Genomic DNA, 13113 nt, shown 5'->3' with positions numbered 1-13113 from the left:
TTGCCAATCTGATGTCTGTAAAGGGATATTTCATGGTTACCTCAATTTGCAATTCCCTGACTCCTTATGAGGCAGACATCTTGCTATCTTTGTCTGTGTTTAGTGGCCATCTTGGTTTTGCTGTTACATGAATTGGTCTTTTTACATTTTGTCCATTTTCCATTAGGTTACCTTTTTTTTTTTTTTTTTCAGCTTTTGTATAGTAAAACTCTTAACCCTTCGTTTGTCACATGCATTGTAAATATTTTTCCTAATCTATCATTTGTCTACTGAATTTGTTTGTGGTATTTTTTCCATACTATATATATATATATATATATATATATATATATATATATATATATTTTTTTTTAATATTTGGGTAGTTATCTGTCTCTTCTTGTACAGCTTCTGGGTTTCCTACTAAAGGACTCTCCAACCAATGTTTAGAGCCAAATTTTCATTGTTACATTTTTACACTTAAATCTCAAATCTGTCTAAAATGTACTTTTATATAAGGTAGTGGTCGTACTTTTTATTCTACCTTCTATATAACGAGGTGTTTGTCAACAATATATGTGAAATTGGGACTTCCCTGGCAGTCCAGTGGTTGAGACTCCACCTTCCAGTGCAGGGGGTGCGGGTTCCATCCCTGGTCAGGGAGCTGGGATCCCACATGCCTCTTGGCCAAAAAGCCAAAACATGAAACAGAGGCAATATTGTAACAAATTCAATAAAGACTTTAAAAATAGTCCACATCAAAAAATATTTTTAAAACACCGAACAATATATGTGAAATAAATCGTCCTTAATCACTGAATTGAAGTACAACATTTTGCGTGTACTAAATTTCCATATGCCCTGGGACCAAGGGTGTATTCAAAATATAAACAATCAAAACAGCATGAACACAAGCCAGTCAGAACAGGTGCTGTCTGTAAATCACAGCTACAGGGACACCATTCAAGCCAAGTGGATAGCAGTCCTGTCTTGCATCTATTTCTGGGTTCTCTATTGTCTATTCAATGACTTATTGGTCTATTCCTATGCCAGGATTATATGGCATGATTTCTAATTTCAGAAATCATTAGATTATTAGAAATAATCATCAGAATAATAATAGTTAACACATATAGGACTATGTGTCATGTGTAATCGAAGAACTATATATAAACTTGTTTAATCCCTATAACAACCTTTTAAGTGAGGTGCATTAAACCATTTTATAAATGAAGAAACTGAGGCCCAGAGAAGTTAAGGAACTTGCCCAAAATAAGAAATGAAGTCGGAATTCAAACTTAGGCAGTCTGACTCGAAAGTCAGATTTTCTATGTAATAAAATGCATTAAAAAATCATCTCAGTACAATCAGTCACAAACCATAATAGCTTTTCCCTACACTACCAGTGGCTCTAATCATAGAACCTCCATATTAATCAGTCCTGGAACTTTTTTATCTCTGTATGTTTGTTAAAGAAATAATTAAAATTTCTATGTCTTAAATCACCTTTAGGAATTTTAGTCATGGAGATTTTAAGCAAGGGCCTATAGCAGTAGACAGATGGTGGGCACATTGACATTTCAATTCAGTTCAAAGGCTTAAGTATTTTGCATATTATGGTGACTTGGTCATTACCTGTTATATTAGAAAAGGATAGGTAATGTAATAGTGTAGTCAGTGTCAATACAACAAGATTTATTTCTCGTCCCATATGTCCAATGTGAGTAGTGGGAAGTCAAGGGTGGGAAATGGACTTACTCTACCTAATCCCTCAAAGATCTAGGTCAATGGGGGATTCATCATTGTTTGATGCTGCCAGCTCAACCAGGGGTTTCAGGGGAAGAGAGACCAGGGAGAATTCACATTCACTCTGAAATACATTGCACCAGATGTCATATATATTACTTTGACTCACTGCCCCTTAATGAGAACTAGTCATGAGGCCCTAAATGCAAGAGGGCTGGGAAGTATAGCCCTCTAGGGTTCCCAGAAAAGACAGGAGAACTACACAGGGCAAAGAGTAGAAGTTTCTTCCACATCCAATCCCTCACCCTGCACAGGGATTTCGATCTTTTGTGATGCTTTTATCTGTTAATTCTTTAAAATGATGATATAAAGCATATAATCAGAATGTGGATAAAACTTGTTCATACAAGTAGTATTACAGTTGGGATTTATATTCTTGACAAAGGTCGTAATAACAATAACAACCACAATGATAAAAACTACCATTTATTGAGCATTTATTATTAGTCAAGAACTTCTCCTGGATTATCTCACTTTGCGAAAGATTTCCTAGTATTATCTGAATTATATAGATAAGGAAGTGAGGCTCAGACAGCTTAAGCAATTCATCCAAGGTCACAGGTGGTGAGGGGCAGAGCCAGGAACTGAAGTTATGAGGGCTGAACCCAAAGTCCAGGTCTTATCCATCAGGCCACAGAGTAACACATGCATCACAGCTGTGCCCAATGGTATGCTCTCTAAACGCAGCAGCTTTGCTTCAAAGCCTCTATAACCCTTAAAGTAGCAAAATCAGGCTTTGATTCACATCAGTTAGCACTGGGGAGCTTCTTAGAGATTATCTAGAACAACCCTTTCGATTTTCTTGAAAAGAAACTGTGTTCATTAGGATAAAGTTAAGCCGCATAGTGGCTTAGAAAAGAAGTTTCTTTCTCTCTCATGTAACAGTCTCAGTGTGAATGTGCAGGTCCTCAGGGCAGCTTTGTTCCTCACTGTCACTCAGGGACCCAGGTTCCTTCCACTCCTGTGCCTGCTCCCAGGGCTCGTCAGCAAAGCCGGGCACCACATCCCACTCCGGCCAGCAGTTACAGGGAGGCTCAGGCCTCCAAAATGTTAATGACAGCTCACAGGGAAAGATAAAGAAGACCCAAAGGGCAGGGACATGTGGAGGATGAGAAGAGAAAATGACATTCCTTTGTTTTTGCAGTAGGAGGAGAGATGATGGGCTCAAAGTAGGGAATTTCATCAGCCAGGCATTAAAAAAGTATACATCAGAGGACAAAACTGCTCCCTGCCTTTTCCCTTTCTCTCCACTGCTGTCATTACTGAGTGTACTTATGAGGGAGGAAAGCTGGGAAAGTGTTAGAGAGCCAGCACTTCATCAGTCAGTAGAAAAGACTGAAAAGTGGGCCATGCTTCTATCCTGAAATTACTCACTGGGATGCTGAGACTGAGAGAGGCTGGTTAATGGAACTTTCAATTTAGCCATTAGTTAATCAGAAATATCTTTTGCTTGTTTTGTACTTTTAATTAAATTAAAAATTTAAAAAGCAGGTGATGCAGTCACATTGTTTGAAAATCTAAATGATAGAAAAAGATTTACCCAGAGAACTCTCCCACCTCTATCTCCATGCCTATTGTGAAAATGCAGTGGACAATTAAAGACTTCCTTCTGGCTATTATGATAGAGAGAATGTTCATTGATGAGGAATGTCTCAAAGAAAAGGAAGGTGGCTGGTAAACAAGGAGTCATCCACAGGAATCTCATGGGTGTTCCAAGGAAGGATGAAGATGGGCCTTATTTCAGACAGGAGGACAGTCCTTTGTTGGTTGCTGGAACACAGGGCTCAGGTAAAGTTCAACATTGTCACTACCCCAAACTTTCCTTGCCCTCTTATAGGTGACTACTTTACAGGATTAGTATTACCTTATACTAACACAGGTAAATATGAATACATATTCTTTTTTTCAAGACTTTTTTTTAAACAGAAGTTTTAGGTTCACAGTAAAATTGAGAAAAAGGTACATAGATTTCTCTTGGACCCCGTGCCCCACCACATGCATAGCCTCCCCCATTATCAACATTCCCTACCAGAGGGGTGCATTTGTAACAACTGATGAACCTACAATGACACATCATAATCACCCAGAATCCACAGTTCACATTACAGTTCACTCTCGCTATTGTACGTACTATGGATTTGGACAAATGTAAAATGATGTGTATCCATCATTACAGTATCATACAAAGTATTTTCACTGCCCTAAAAATCCTCTGTTCTCTATTCATCCTTTCCATTCACACCAACTCCTGGTAATCATTGATCTTTTTATTGTTCCCATAGTTTTGCTTTTTCCAGAATGTAATATAGTTGGACTCATACAGTTATTTTCAGATTGGCTTCTTTCATTTAGTAATAAGCACTTAAGTTTGTTCCATGTCTTTTCATGGCTGATTTCTTTTTAGCACTGAATAATATTCCATTGTTTGGTGAATATATATTCTTAACCTTCCCTTTCTTACACAGAAAGTAAAAAGTAGGATAGTATATATACCTTCTGAAAATTCCTTTCTCAAATTTTACAGTGTATCCTGGATATCTTTCCATATCTATACAAAGAGCTTCTTTACTATCCTTATTTTTTCCCACTGCATACTATTCCACTGAGTGGATACATCATAGGTATTTAACCAGACCCCTATGACACTAATTTACTTCCAGTATTTTGCTATTATAAACAATGTTTCAATAAATAGTCACGGATATCATGTACATATTATATATGATATATATATATATCATATATCATATTGCACATGTGTAGGCATATCTGCAGGATCATTTCCAGAAGTGAGATTTCAGGGTCAATCAGTAAATGTATTTGTAATTTCTATAGATCTTGCAAAATTGCTCTCCATAGAGTTTGGATCATTGTACCCTATTACCTGTGTTGTATGAGCATGCTGTGTCTCTGTGGTCTTATTAACAGAGTGTGTTGTCACGTGGAATTTTTCCAATCCAGTTGGTGAGAAATAATATCTCCTAGTAGTATTAATTTGCGTTTATCTTAAAAATATCTTTTAGATTCAACAACTGTGTTGAAAATTAATTTAGAAATAGACTCTACTGAAGCTACTGACCCCTTGAGTAATCAATGATCAACCCCCATCCCTGCCCCCACTGGACCTCCTCACCAGGGTAAACCCAAATGAGTATTGTCATTCCACATGGTGGAGAGCAGCATGTTTTCAAGCTTATTCCACAAAATTTATCAGCTGTCCTCAAAAGAGTTCTGCGCTCAAATAAGTTTGAGGCACTCGGGCCAAGAAAGTGAAGAGGGTTCTTCATTGAATGGCCCCTCAGAGGCTTTGTAACTGTCAGGTTCAGGGTGAATCTCTAGGAGGGAAGAATGATAGACTTTGTCAATGGAGCTCTTTTTTTTTGAGAGCACATGCAAGTAGTTTTCTTGGAACACACTTCTTGTTTAGGAGGTTGGGTTGTATTTATACCTAGTCAACGGCCAACTCTGAAAAGTGGTTTTAGTTGTTTTATAAAATAAAAAATTTCTATTGTTTTCTTACTATTTTTTTTTTTTCTAAAAATTGAGGAAGTGGGGGTGAGGATCTCAGTTAATTGAAGGTTGTTAATACTTGGATTAACTGAGATACAGGAATCAGAATGTGGACTTGGTGAGCTTCCCTCAGGGCCAGCCCAGGGAAATAAGGACCTTGGTAACCTGCTCTGTACTAGTCCTCTTTTCTCATGGCTGCTTTGCTCAGTCCCCCATCGAAAATAGGCTGGCAGGAAAAGCCTTGAAAACTCATTTGCTCTGAGATCTAAGAGTTTCTTTTTTATTCAATTACTCATTGAACAATTTCTAAATTTATTGCTTTGTGCCGGATCTTTGAATTTGCCCCACAAGAAATGTAAGGCCCTGCTGGCTTTGCAGCAGCCCCTAATCCAGTTAAGAAGATAAGATATGCCAGCAGTGAGGTAACAATGTAAGTGTGATTAAGTGACAAGATGAGAGGCAGGATAAGGTTACTTCTCCCAGGGAGCTCCTCTCTTGGGAGTCTGCTGTTTAACCCTCTGGTAAAGCTTTACTGGGAGCTCCCATTGTGAAATTTCCCCAATTCCACAAGTCACAATAAGGAGGCATTTTCTTTCTGCCCTTTTTTTTGGGAGATGCTCCCTGGCACTCTCCCTTAGTTGATTGGCTCCGGGTGCCTCCTGCAGTGGGGCAGGCCAGCTGCTGTGGGGAATCTGAGAAGCCTGGTCGGCCTGAAACCAGAGGGTATTTCTTCAATACCTTCTGGCTCCACCCAAGGTTTTTCTCTGTTAATTGCATTAATATTGTCAATAATGCAGAAGTGGAGGAGAAAAGCTGAGTCTGCTTTATTTTTTTCCCTCAGTCCTCTTTTCACTTCCAAATTTGTTTTTGTTTTTTAAATTTATTATTTTTAGCTGCATTGGGTCCTCGTTGCTGTGCGCTGGCTTTCTCTAGTTGCGGCAAGGGGGGGCTACTCTTCGTTGCGGTGCGCGGGCTTCTCATTGCGGTGGCCTCTCGTTGCAGAGCATGGGCTCTAGGCGCGCGGGCTTCAGTAGTTGTGGCTCACGGACTCTAGAGTGCAGGCTCAGTAGTTGTGGCACACGGGCTTGGTTGCTCCGCGGCATGTGGGATCTTCCCGGACCAGGGCTCGAACCGCATTGGCAGGCAGATTCTTAACCACTGCGCCACCAGAGAAGTCCCCCAAATTTGTTTTAATTCGTGTGGCCACCAATTCCTTTTGCTGAAGGCAAAATAACCAGGTTCTCAGTTTGAGCACTGGTAAGTGGCTTTTTAAAATGTGAACAGTTTTTTGGAGCATTCTAAAAGGAAACGTGGTTTTTCAGAGCACCTAAAAAGAGGATGTGTTAGAAATGCCAAATTGCTATTATAAAAAGCTGGCTTCTGGCAAGGGACTTAACATTTAGGACTTTCAAGGAGATGTACAAAAATTTTGAAAACACTTGTTTAAATGTGGTCTCAAGAGTTTAGGAGCACAGTGGGGGAGGGATGGATTGGGAGTTTGGGATTAGCAGATATAAACTACTGTATATAAAATGGATAAACAACAAGGTCCTACTGTATAGCATAGGGAATTATATTCAATACCCTGTGATAAATCATAATGGAAAAGAATATGAAAAAGAATGTATATATATGTATAACTGAATCACTTTGCTATACAGCAGGAATTAACACAACATTGTAGATCAACTATACCTCAGTAAAATAAATTTTAAAAAAACAATGAAAAAAATAAAGCAATAATGATAACAGAAAAAAAGAGGTTAGGAACATTAAGTCAAGCAAACTGGATAACTTTACATATGACTCCATCTTGAGTTCTTACAAAAGTAGTTCTACAGTCAAATACTACAACCAAATACTTAATTACAAAGATGTTCATCTTAGCGTTATTTATAGTGCTGAAAAATATGGACATGATATTGTTATAATAACAATAAATAAAGATAAATAAAATAAAAAGTAGGTTTTTGAGGAATTCTTAATGGAATTGATGCTTAATGTTAAGTAAAATATGAAATATCTATATTGTGTAGAAAATGTACACATATGCATAGGAAAAAACTCTAAGAAAATATTGTATATCAAAATGTTAACTGTGGATTTCACTACTAAAATGATTTCTCTTTTGTTTTTCCCAGAACTTCTACAATGAGCATGTATAATTTTCATAATCAGAAAAATTTTAAATGAACATTACTATTATATAGAATTTATAATAGAATTTATAATAATGTATAATATGAGAATGAATTAAAACAATGTGATAAATATAATGAATTGTTATTGTATTTTTGGTGTAAACATTGTTCCTGTCCTTGAAAAGACTAAATATATTTGTAGTAAAAAGAAGCTTAAAAGTTTTTGTTTTCTGTGCTTATGAAACATATGGAGTTTTTTTTTCCTTATTTTTGGCACTTATGTGAGGCAATTGAAAATCTATTCTCCAATTTAAACTCTTGTACAGGCAACACATTCTCAAAATTTAGTGCAATAAAGTTGTAATTTCTCTTAGAACATTAAAAATAAAATCTGTTCTCCATCATTGTTTATCACATTTTCACAAATCCTTGTTGGAAAAATTAGTTGAAATCATGGTAAATGCTAAGAAAATCTAATCCTCCTTCAACTAATTCTCCTGGGCTTAAAAAAGAAAAAAATTAATACTAGGCTGGGTGATCTAAAAAAAACCTTCAGGGCAAAAGATTAAATTAGGAACTTTAGTTTAGCTACCTAGCAAGACTGATATAGGATAGCCTTGCTACTGTTACAGTGGAAACAAAAGTGGAAAAAGAATAGAAAAACCTAAGCAGCTCATAATTAGCCAAAGCAACCAGATGAATTCAGCAACTTCTAAATAAGTTAAAAATACTCAGATCCCTGGTCAAATTATCTAAAAAAAGCCACTTACTGTCTAAGGTTTGAAGTCAACATTTCTAAGTTGGCGCCAGAGGTACTACCCGGCAATCCTATTTCTTTAAAAAAGCATCAAAATCTTTTTTTTTTTTTTTATACAGTCGCAGCAGCAAGGCCGGGGGAGCCTCTTTCATGTTGTAGCAGTGAATTCCAAGTGCTTCAGTTCAGAATTAAGTCACTTACCTCAAGGGTTCCGGACAGTCTGGAACCCCCAAAGTAAACCCTTCTCCTGGGTGGCAGCTTGGTGTACAGAAAAAAGACCTTAAAAACGCAAAAGCACCCTACAAATGTAAGGGCTTATTATCTTTCTTTGACAACTATGGAGCAGTCTAGAGAAATTAACCCTCTCATTTGTTAACCTCAATAACAGGCTTTAACAGATCTGTAGCCCAGGATGGCTCAGATAATTGCTCTAATTAGTTTGGTATGGAGGGAGGCGGGGCAGGGGGATTTGGAGCTCAAGTAATTAAGCCTAAATTAAAAGAAAAACAATGAAGAGTTTATGCCTTATGGATTTGACATACGGATTCCAGATGTTACGGAAGAAATTTTACTGCTATGCTACGTCTTTTAGGCCACTTTTTGTAGTTAAGGAGAGGACTGGAGGGGAAGGCCTGAAGGCAGAACATGGTAAAAAAGAGAAGGTTCCAATGACTCTGTGTGCATGTGCGTCTCCAGATTGAAAACTAGCAAAAACTAGCACCAGGGTCTTAAAAAATCCCCCTGGTGTGGGTGTTATTTCTGAGTTGGCTTGCTTATAGCTTTGCTGGCAGACAAGTCACTTCCTTAGTTGGAAGTGATTGTTTTGTTATTTCATTGCAGTTTTTCTCAGGAATTCTAAATGTAAACTCCACAGTCAGCTGGGGAAGTTTGCTAGAATTTTGGTCCCATTTAGAAATGGAGACAGGTAATTATGCCAGGAATAGAGTTGCACTTCTACTTCAATGATATGCGCCAAATCCTCTGTTTCTTCTCCTTTTTTCAGAAAATGGTAAACACAGGGAAAGGAACAGGACGAGTTCCAGACCCCAGGTACCAAATATTACAGACGTACAGGAAATGATTTTTCAAATCCAGCCTGTAAACCTCTCATTTCGAGGGCTTGCCTGTGAGCATAGAAAAGAGAGGAACGACCACAGAGGAGACATTCCTATGTTCTGGGAAGGCTGTACCAGAGGACCTCTGGAGGCCTTCCCATGCCCTGGTGCTATGACTCTAAACTCAAGCCATAATTTGAAATGTTAGAGAAAACAATGAAATTTGAGGCACAATTTGTGGCTTAAAGCTATCTTGCTTTGCTAAAAAAAAGTAGGCTGAGGGCTTCCCTAGTGGCCCAGTGGTTGAGAGTCCGCCTGCCGATGCAGGGGACGCGGGTTCGTGCCCCAGTCTGGGAAGATCCCACATGCCGCGGAGCGGCTGGGCCCGTGAGCCATGGCCGCTGAGCCTGCGCATCCGGAGCCTGTGCTCCGCGGCGGGAGAGGCCACAACAGTGAGAGGCCCGCCTACCGCAAAAGAAAACAAAAACAAAAACACTCCAACTATGTGATAAATAAGCTACTAAATCACTGAAATAGCCATCGGTCCTCTTAAAACATTTATGCACTGACTTTCCTTTTACATTAATCTGATCCATCTGAAAGATGTTTCTGGTGTATTAAACAAAGGCTGGGCCTCCAGTTAGTGAACTGGTTTTGTATTCATTAATTCTCCAAGTATTTGTATTCTGAGTGCCTTCTAGGGCTAAGAAGAGTCCTTGAGTCAAATACACACCAATCTATTGACTCCAGGGCAGTGAGGAAGGAACCTGGAGCCAGACGGCCTGCCTTTCCCAGCTCTCCCACCTTGAGCTTCTGTACGTGTTTTCTCCCCTGAAAAGTAGGGCTAGCACCTACCTCATCAAATTAAATGAGTTAATACATGGAAAGCGCGAGAACAATGCCTGGCACATAGTAAGTACTCAATAAATGTTGGCTATTTGTTTAGTACTGAGCATAGGGAAAACCAACTTTCAGGTGCAGATACAGAGATAAATAGAACAAGGTGAATAAAGGAGGGAATACTTGAACTGCTTCTTGGAGGGAAAAAGGGAGGTTCACTAAGCAGATGAAGGGCCAGGCCAAGCAGATGGTACAAGTGAAGGCACAGAATGATTAAACTCAATGGTGTATCTGGGGAACTGTAAATAATTCATTAGAGCTGGATTAAGAAGTGTGTCAGAATGAGGGGAGAGAAGCCTCAGGATTTACTGACCAAACGCACATGATGGGAAGGAAGTAAGGCAGAAGGCAGGTTTCTGGGTTGACTGTGATGCCATTAACCAGAAACACATTATAGGAGGTGGTGTGGGTTTTGACTCGATGTGTTTGGTTTTGGACATACAGTATGTGAGGGGACTTTGAGACCCAAGCAGAAATGTACAATCGGATGCATAAATTTGGGGCTTTACAAGAGCATTTTGGTAAGCATACAGTGCAGGGAACCATCAGGGTTACTGATTGTGGTAGCCATGAACTTGGCTGACACTGTCAAGAAGCGGTATAGAGAAGAGAACAACGTAGGGTACAGTGGCATCTGAGGGCAGTTGGAAGAGAGGGGGCCAGAGAGAAGAAATAAAGAGAACCAGGAGAGGGCTTCCCTGGTGGTGCAGTGGTTGAGAATCTGCCTGCCAGTGCAGGGGACACGGGTTTGAGCCCTGGTCTGGGAAGATCCCACATGCCGTGGAGCAAATAAGCCCCTGAGCCACAACTACTGAGCCTGCGCGTCTGGAGCCTGTGCTCTGCAACAAGAGAGGCCGCGATAGTGAGAGGCCCACGCACTGCGATGAAGAGTGGCCCCTGCTCACCGCAACTAGAGAAAACCCACGCACAGAAACGAAGACCCAACACAGCCAAAAATAAATAAATAAATTTATTTTAAAAAAAAAAAAAAAAAAGAGAGAACCAGGAGAACACAGGACCCTGGAAGAAACCAAAGGGGAAAAGAGTTTCACATCAATTAGGATGTTTTTGACGGAAAATGACACAACACTTAAACTGGTTTAAATTCTCAAGATTTATTGGCCCATACAACTGAAAACACAAGCCTCGAGAGGATCACCCATAAGCCCGGGTGAGGAATTCTTACCATCAACACTTCGCAGTTATATTGAGTGCTACTATGTGCTGACACTGTTCTAGTCAATGAACAAAACAGGCAAAATCCCTCCTCTTCGGACTGTACATACAAATGCTTCTTGTTATCTCTCTCTCTCTTTTTGCATTAAAATGCAAATGTGATACCTCAAATTAGGAAAACTGTGTAGAGGGAGATGAAGAGAGAGAACTTCAGAGTGCTATGCAAAGTTCAAAACATTTGCTGGGAGCATAACGCCTTTTTGTTGGAATGTCTGAACTTCTGCACTAAGTGATAATGGAGGTATGAAAGCAGTTCACTACGGATATGAAACTCTAAAATCCAAAATACCACCAATGATATGTCTTAAAGCCCAGTGTGGATTTAAATGTCACCGTTTTTAACTTATCAAAGTTGCTGGGTTCACTCAGATACCTATAAAAATAATTACATTTTTCAAATATCCCCAGTGGGGCTTTGTTTCTAACTGAATTGTATGGCAATATGTTTTACATGTAGGTCATGTCCAAACCTGCATTGCTACATTCATATTTTAATTAAAAGTACATAGTTTGCAATAAAAGGAAACCTCACTCTCAGCCATTATATCCAACTAAGCACTATCCGTTTCTCAAATCAGTGTCTCTTCTCCAATGCCTTAGTTCACTCAGACACTTATCACTCTATTTAGACTACAGCAACCAGTCTTTCTGACTCGACTCGTAACTTACATATACATCCTCCTCATGGCCGCCAATGTGATTTTGCCAAAATGAAGATGAGTCCTTTGTTCTTATCATAATGTCTTGCACCCAAGAGGTTCTCCATAAATTTTGCATGGAACGGGATGCAGATTCTAGCCTGAGCTCTGAAGCTAACTCTTGGTGTATCCGTGTATTGTTTCATCTTGCTGGGCCTATTTTCCATTCTCTAATTTGGAAATGATAAAACCTACCCCATTAGGTTTTTGGCAAATAAAATACTACTATATGATTGAACTCTGTGAATTCAAAAGCACGACACAGCATTAAGGGTTAAGATTAGAAGCAAGTCCAAGTAATATTAGTATCTTAATGGCTACAAAGCAGGGTAAATTTTCTCAGTAATGTTCTTTGATTCCAGTTTTCCATAAAACTCTATAAAATTATTTATACTTTGAATTTTAAAACATGGCCCACGAATGCTTAGTTCTTTTCTCAAATTTTGTCTTTGCGCAAAAGAAGTCCTTCATGCCTGATGCGACCTAACTTCCTTATCTTAAAGATGAGGAAACAATCAGAAATATCAAGTGACTTGATTCTCTAAAAAGGAAGCAACTTGGATAGAGGATTTTCCGAATCTTCATGGAGTTTTAGAAGCTCCTTCTCCACTGGGTTTTCACTACCTGAACCAAACAGCGCCTTATCTACAGTACCCACATGGACACTTAGACATGTTCCCAGGACATCTCTGAAGGGGGTAAAAAAAATCCATTCTCTAATGTGGTGATAGATGTAGAGTGACATGAAAGTCCATTTTCCAACCAGGGATATTTCTGCAGAAGGTGAAGCAATCCATAAGGAAGTTCATTTCCCCTTCTGTTACTTGGCCATACTTTGAAAAGAAACCCGAGATACAAATGGCTGAGTCAGACTGCCCCAAAATATTTAGCCTCCTTCTTCCTAAATTCTCTCTCCCACTCCTAAAACTGGCTTGACCTGTACTCACATAGGTGCACATCTTCCAGCAGTTGCTTAATAATCTCACAAGTGTAGCAACTACCTTTCCTGTTTAAAATATCAGAATATTTAC

The sequence above is a fragment of the Leucopleurus acutus genome (genome assembly GCF_964270905.1).
Source record: "Leucopleurus acutus genome assembly, chromosome: 2".
NCBI classification, from domain to species: Eukaryota; Metazoa; Chordata; class Mammalia; order Artiodactyla; family Delphinidae; genus Leucopleurus; species Leucopleurus acutus.
The sequence above is the reverse complement of the archived record's forward strand: the minus strand, read 5'-3'. Positions refer to the sequence as shown.